The following is a 6000-nucleotide window of genomic DNA, read 5'->3' as shown; positions in this document are numbered from 1 at the left end:
AGAAGTAGAAAGAGAAACAAAATAATTTTCTTTAATGAATGGAAGAAAGGGAAGAAATTCCCAAATAATTATAAGTGTGTTTACAGTGACTCCCACTGTTTTATGCCTGTGACCCTGGGTCAGATGTGGGGTTTTGTATAGATCCATCCATAAGTACATAATACACTTGTCATAGATGAGATCAGCTCTGATGTATTTTTCTGGCAGCTTCGGAGCCGTCATATTTTCAATGTTTTGTCCAGTCAATCACATCTCAAATGGTGGGGTTTCCATCACATCCCTCCACTGTCTCGTAGGAGCTCTTTGTTAGGGCAATTTCTTGGTGTTTGCAGTAACTCTCCGGGTAGAGAAAGATGAGCCTTGTCTGCAATACGTTTGAAGATGACCTGTTTTATTTGTATTAGCTGGCTGCAAAATGTACTCCCTTGCAGTTCTCCCTGACTCTTATCATCCTGACTTGCACGGATCAAGGAGCACATACCTATGTGGCTGAGGACAATGCTGTGCAGAGCTACCCCGGCAGGCCTGAGCAGCCGTCCTCACTGACTGGAGGCAATAAACCCCTGCTTGCTCACCAGCCCTGCTGGGAACATCAGCCTAGGATGAGCAAGATGCCTATGCTACATCCAGCGCCAGATGTAGCTTCCTGGGAGCCAGCCGGCACGTCGATGCTGCCCCATCAGACACCCACTTAACAGCACTGTGAAGATGGTGTCCAGCTCATCCACAGTCCCCTGAAGCGCTGAGGGGCAGGCGGCACAGCTGTGAGAAGTGTGTAGCCCTGAGGTCTCACTAATGGGCAGCTACGGGCTTGCTAGTTGCTTCCTTCCTTGCAGGAAATCCACAGGGGTATGCCTGGGCTTGGAAGCCAAGCTGCTTTTAACACGTTTTTGCAGGCGTCGCCGGACATGCTGAGGGTCTGCCCCGCAGTTTGCACGCTCACTGGCCTCCCGCTTCCCGTGAGGCTGTTGCTCCAGGTAAGTGTGCACAGGCAGCCCATCTCCCCGTTCCTGCACCTTCTCCCTCATCACAAGACCCTAATACAAAGTGTACACCCACTGTAGGATCTTCTGCCAGTGTAAATTAGCCTAGATTGGTGTAGACACTTTGCCGATGAGTTTATACTGTGGGACACCAGACCCTAGATGTGGATGTTGGTGCCTGAGCCCTGCTTGAGGGGCTGCTTAGGTTAGTGCTTGCCTGCTATCCTACCAGCGGCACCAACTTCGCCCATTTTTATGGCACTAGCCTACGCTGAATTAAGATCATCACAGGAAAGGGGACACCTTCTGCAATATCATACGAATTTAAATATTTTTCATGCCGGTGCTGTTCCCATTACCTCTGTGTGTCTGTCTGTCCATCCATCACTGCTTCTAGCAGCCAGACTCCTCCCTGCTCCTGTTCTCTGTCGTCTGTGACTGAAGTAGCTGGGGGTCAGTTATCTCCCCAGGCACCGACAACAGTGCAGGACTACCAGGAAGGTGATGTTGTCCCCTGGCCATGGCGGGGCCTGGCATAATTGTGTTGCTGGGTTCAGGGAGGGTGTGTGTGACATATGGCGAGTGTGGAGGACATTTATGAGCGAGCAGAGGGTGACCCAGCAGAGCAGGTGGTAGGGATGCTGGCCTTCCCATGCGTGTGCCCCGGCAGCAGTCCTCCTTCATTTATTTTCTCCCTCCTCCTGCCAGATCTTGTGAACTTGAAATATTTTGGCGTTTGAGCACGTGGCTTTCAGGTGTGCACAGCTGCCGCATTTTGCGGAGAGGTGTGTGGGTGGGTGTGTTCCCACACCTTTCCTTGAGACCCTGCATTTCATAAAGCAACTGCACTGGGGAGGGGAGCTCGCATCTCCTTTCCCTCATTATCCACCTCCCTCCCTGCCCCCGGAGACACCACATGAGGCAAGGCAAGGCAAGGTAGGGCAGGGCAAGGCAGGCAGGGCAGGGCTGGGGGAGGCAATCCCCCACTCTCTCATCCTGACGGTTTTGACAAGGAGTCATAGTAATGCTCCCACTCACACCGGCTCTGCCTGTGCATGCACATGCATTTCCTCACATGTATGTCTTCTCACACTCATGGTCCCTCCGTGGGAGGGAGCCACCCTCTATTTTAGGCTAGTCAGTGTTGCCCATCATGGCTGTGTCTATGGGGAAGGCTTTCAGAGGTGCTTCCCCATGCACAGATGCCAGCAGGTGCTGAGTAGGGCTTTCAAAACCATCCTATCCCTCACAACTTAAAGAGGAGCAAGGCACGCTGGCACCTTTTCTGCTCTGATGTGCATCTTTTGTGCTGAACACTGTATTTAGCTAGGATTATTTTGGTGTCCTCACACTGCTTGTCTTCTGAATCACTGATATGCAAGCCAGGTCCTATCTGTGGTTAAGCCACATGATGCTGTTAGCAGTTAACACCAAGCCTGGGTAAATACGCTCTGCCCTTGAGTTGGGCTGGCTTGCTTGGTTCGGCTCTGGGCTGACCATGGCTGCTTGGTCTCTGGTGAGGTTGGAGCGTAAGCAGGGGAGGCTCATATCTGCTGTTAATGTCTTACTGGAACTCAGGCAATTTATATTAACTAAGATATATCCTCATTGGTCTTGGTGGCATGCACTGTACAGAGCAAGTGTTTTGTTCTGTGATTCATGGTTTGGGAAAGCGCAAAGGGTATGCCCAAAAAGAGCACCTCCCTGCCACTACGCAATTAATTTCCCTATCATTTTTTTTAAATTTCTTTATTATTATTTCAGTGGTTTCAAGTTTATTAGAAGTCTTATAATATCTGCAGTTATTACTTCAAGCCTTGGGTCCTGGAGTCTTGTGAATGCGTAGGAACTGCTGCTTTTAGTGCAACCATAAACAAAGCAAGAATGTGTTTCTGCTTTCTATAGCCACAAAGACATGCCAGAGCACTAAACACCCCTCAGCTATCCAAAATGTCAGAAAAGAGAAAGCTAGTCTATTAGACTGTCGTGGGTTTAAAAATGCATGTCCTCCTTTTCACTTCACTTGAGGGGCTGAGGACTCATGGTTTCTGCATGGTGATGCTGCGATTGCCCCATTTTTGGAGTGGGGTGAAGAAATGGCTGTGAGCAGCAAGGATGTGGCCATGGAGCAGCGAGGATGTGGCCATGGTGCAGGGAGGAGATGTCCCTGGAGCAGGAGGAGACGTCCCTGGAGCAGGGAGGAGGTGGCCACAGAGCAGCGAGATGTCCCTGGAGCACTGCAAAGGCATGAGCTGCTCCCTGGGCAAGGAGGACGGAAAGGACCCCCCCTCTTAATGGATTCCTCCAGATAAAAGAGCCCCAGCTACCTTTCTTCCCTGTAATGGCCCCTGAGGCTAATGTCTTAAAGAGAAAACAAAAGGATTGCGTTACATCACACAAGTGGGGCAGGAGCTCAGTGGGGAAAGAAGCACTTGAGTGATGCAGCATTGCCAGGGCTCCTGCAGCAGGATGGAGGCCAGGGGGAGGGGTGCAGCCGGCCCTAACTTGGGCTTTGCTGTGTGGCCTGTTGGTATTAAACCCTTTATTAACCCCTTCTCTGGTGCTCTGGTGTCCATGTGCTCTGGGAGGGCTCTTCTGTCCTGGGTCATTCAAACAAGTGGGGGCATCATGGCAGGCCACGTGTGTTTGTGTTTCATGGGCATAGCCAGCAATGAAGATATACTGTCTGCAGTGGTTAAACCGGCCAGAAACAGTGAGAATAATATTAAAAAGACAAAGGAACTCTGCAGTAATGCCTTAAAAATGATGGCAAGCGATAAACACGAGGGAGCTTGAGCTCACAGGGTGACAGGAAAGGCGCTTCCTACGGAAGAGGGGCGTCCGGCGAGCGCAAAAACAATCCCGGGTAGCGTGCAGCTTCCAGCGGCTCCAGCTGTGCTGCTCTTCCTTTGTCTGCTCTCTCCTCTGGCAGCTTTCCGAGGGGTGGGCAGAGCAGGTGTGACAGCCGCCGAGGAGCTGGAGCAGCGGCAAAACCAGGCGGTCAGTCAGCAGCTGGGGGCTGCAGGCAGAAGCTGGATGCAGCAGGTCTGATCCTCTAAGGAGAATGCTGCTGCTTGTGCTGCCCGTCGTAACCAGCTCTGTCAGGAGAGCCGTTGTGCCCCTCTGACGTTACGTGGCTGTTGACTTTATAAACCACCCACTCTGGCAGCGGAAATTTTCCATGCTCGGTCCCTGCTCAGCACCTTCTGCATTTCTGATATTGGCAGGGGTTTGGGTAGGAGAGACTGCTGTAGGGAGAATAAACTGGCAAACAAAGTAAAAGGGACACCTTTGGTTAGCAGCTAATCGAAGAAAATCGACTCTTTTGGACCATCATTGTCCTTGCCACATTGGATCAGAATGATGCTCTGTCAGTGCCCTGGTTTTGACCCTGCCTGACACCAGTTTCTTCACAGTAAGATATAGGGCAGTGGGATAATCAGCATCTCCCCCAAGAGCATCCTTCTCACCCTTAGGATCCCCACTTTGCCATGTCCCTGAAGCATGACCTCCCTATGCCTGTCCCAAACTTATATTTCAAGGCATGTGACTCATTTGTGCTTAAATTTAACATGTTTAAAGAAGAGCAGGTGATGTTTGAAACTTGTCCTGATATGGTGCCCGTGACGATAAATGTTTTGCTTGGTTGAATATGAAGCAGCTGAAAAAAAGACTGTGGCTGGCTGATGTGGTCTGCTAAGATTTTCAGCCTTATAGGGCAGGTCTGTCCCCTCTGTGACATTACGGAGCATGCAACCCTCCTTCAGGCCTGAGAGCTACACTGGCTGCTCTCAGAAAAGCTTACCAAAGGAGGATCTCATCCTGCTGTTGAAACCCATATGAATTGCAGAAAAAGTGCAAGATAATAAAAAATTAATAAAGCAAACAAAAAAAACCCCTATCCTATTTTAACAGTAGGGACAAGGGAGAATATCGGGTGCTGAAAATGGCATATCCCCAAGAAACAAACATCATCTTTTCAAAGGTGCAGTTCTCCCAGAAGCAATAGGAGCAGCATCTGTGCCTATAGCTTTTAAGTTTGTAATTTGTCTGTAATGTCTCTGCAACTACCAGTATTCTGTGGGGATTCTAGGGTGCTTTTTTTGTGTGTGTTTTCTTTTCCACTGCAAAGGCCCAGCTCTCTCTCTGAAAGCCCATATGCTCCTGTCCTGTTTGACTTTAGCATGCAGGAAATGGCCTCTGTCCAATTAGCAGCATGGGAATTAGCACTGCTCGAAATTCGCTACTCCCCACCGTATTCCCCTCTGAGAGTGCTGAACTTCAGTGCTCAATTTTCTCTCTTTCTCTCTCTCTTTTTTAAACAGCACCACGAAGATTGAGTGCATAGGAAGATATTAGAAAAGCACAATTAATACTGAAGTCAGGAGATGCAGCTGTTAAATTCCTAGCGATATTAACGCAGAGGTATTTCAGGTGAGTTGCGTTTTCAAGTTGCATTTTTTTCCTGGCTTAGTATGTATCATTTATCTTGTAAGATGTTCATAGTGTTGGCAGTTCTTACAGTTCATTGTGAACTCATAACATTTGATATTCTACTTAAGCCCAAGCCTCTTTAGTCCTGTGAATAACAGAAAAAGCTCAGTTTTAGCAGCCTGACTTTTGTGAAGAGCATGTTGAGCACCATCAAAGTGCAAATGGAAAACATAAAATAAAGAAACAATCACAATTCCATACATACACCTATATACATAAATATGTATATTTATATCTAAATCATTATTTTTTAAGCCAACTGTATGATGTTTTACTGGGGCAGGGAGAAAGCAACACATGCTTTTTGTGTGCTTGTGATTGATATTTCTCCGTGAACAACATAAGTCATATAAAGGAGGAATTCATCGGCGATAACATAATTCCAATGCCTCATTTTTAACGTCCTGTACTCAAGCTTTTACCAGTGTGACTTTAATGTGCTATGTTTCTGTGACGGTGCATATTTACTATATAAAAGAGATACCTAGCGTTCTTTTGTGATGAATGCAAAGCATGCAAAGGA

General features: G+C 48.2%; 1 long non-coding RNA gene across 3 annotated transcripts in view; it reads left to right on the top strand.

Moving 5' to 3' along the window:
• The first annotated feature begins 872 nt into the window (after positions 1-872).
• LOC135312303 (uncharacterized) overlaps positions 873-6000 on the top strand; it is a 30785-nt gene continuing 25657 nt past the window's right edge. For 2 of the 3 annotated variants that reach the window (XR_010371869.1, XR_010371870.1), the window contains exon 1: positions 5182-5417. This is a non-coding gene — a long non-coding RNA (uncharacterized LOC135312303). Of the gene's footprint in view, positions 978-5181; positions 5418-6000 lie in introns of those variants that run through there. The other variant, XR_010371871.1, reaches the window with a different exon arrangement.

This window comes from Phalacrocorax carbo, chromosome 2, assembly GCF_963921805.1.
Source record: "Phalacrocorax carbo chromosome 2, bPhaCar2.1, whole genome shotgun sequence".
Lineage (NCBI taxonomy): Eukaryota > Metazoa > Chordata > Aves > Suliformes > Phalacrocoracidae > Phalacrocorax > Phalacrocorax carbo.
Note: the sequence above shows the minus strand (reverse complement) of the source record. Positions and strands in the feature narration are given on the sequence as shown.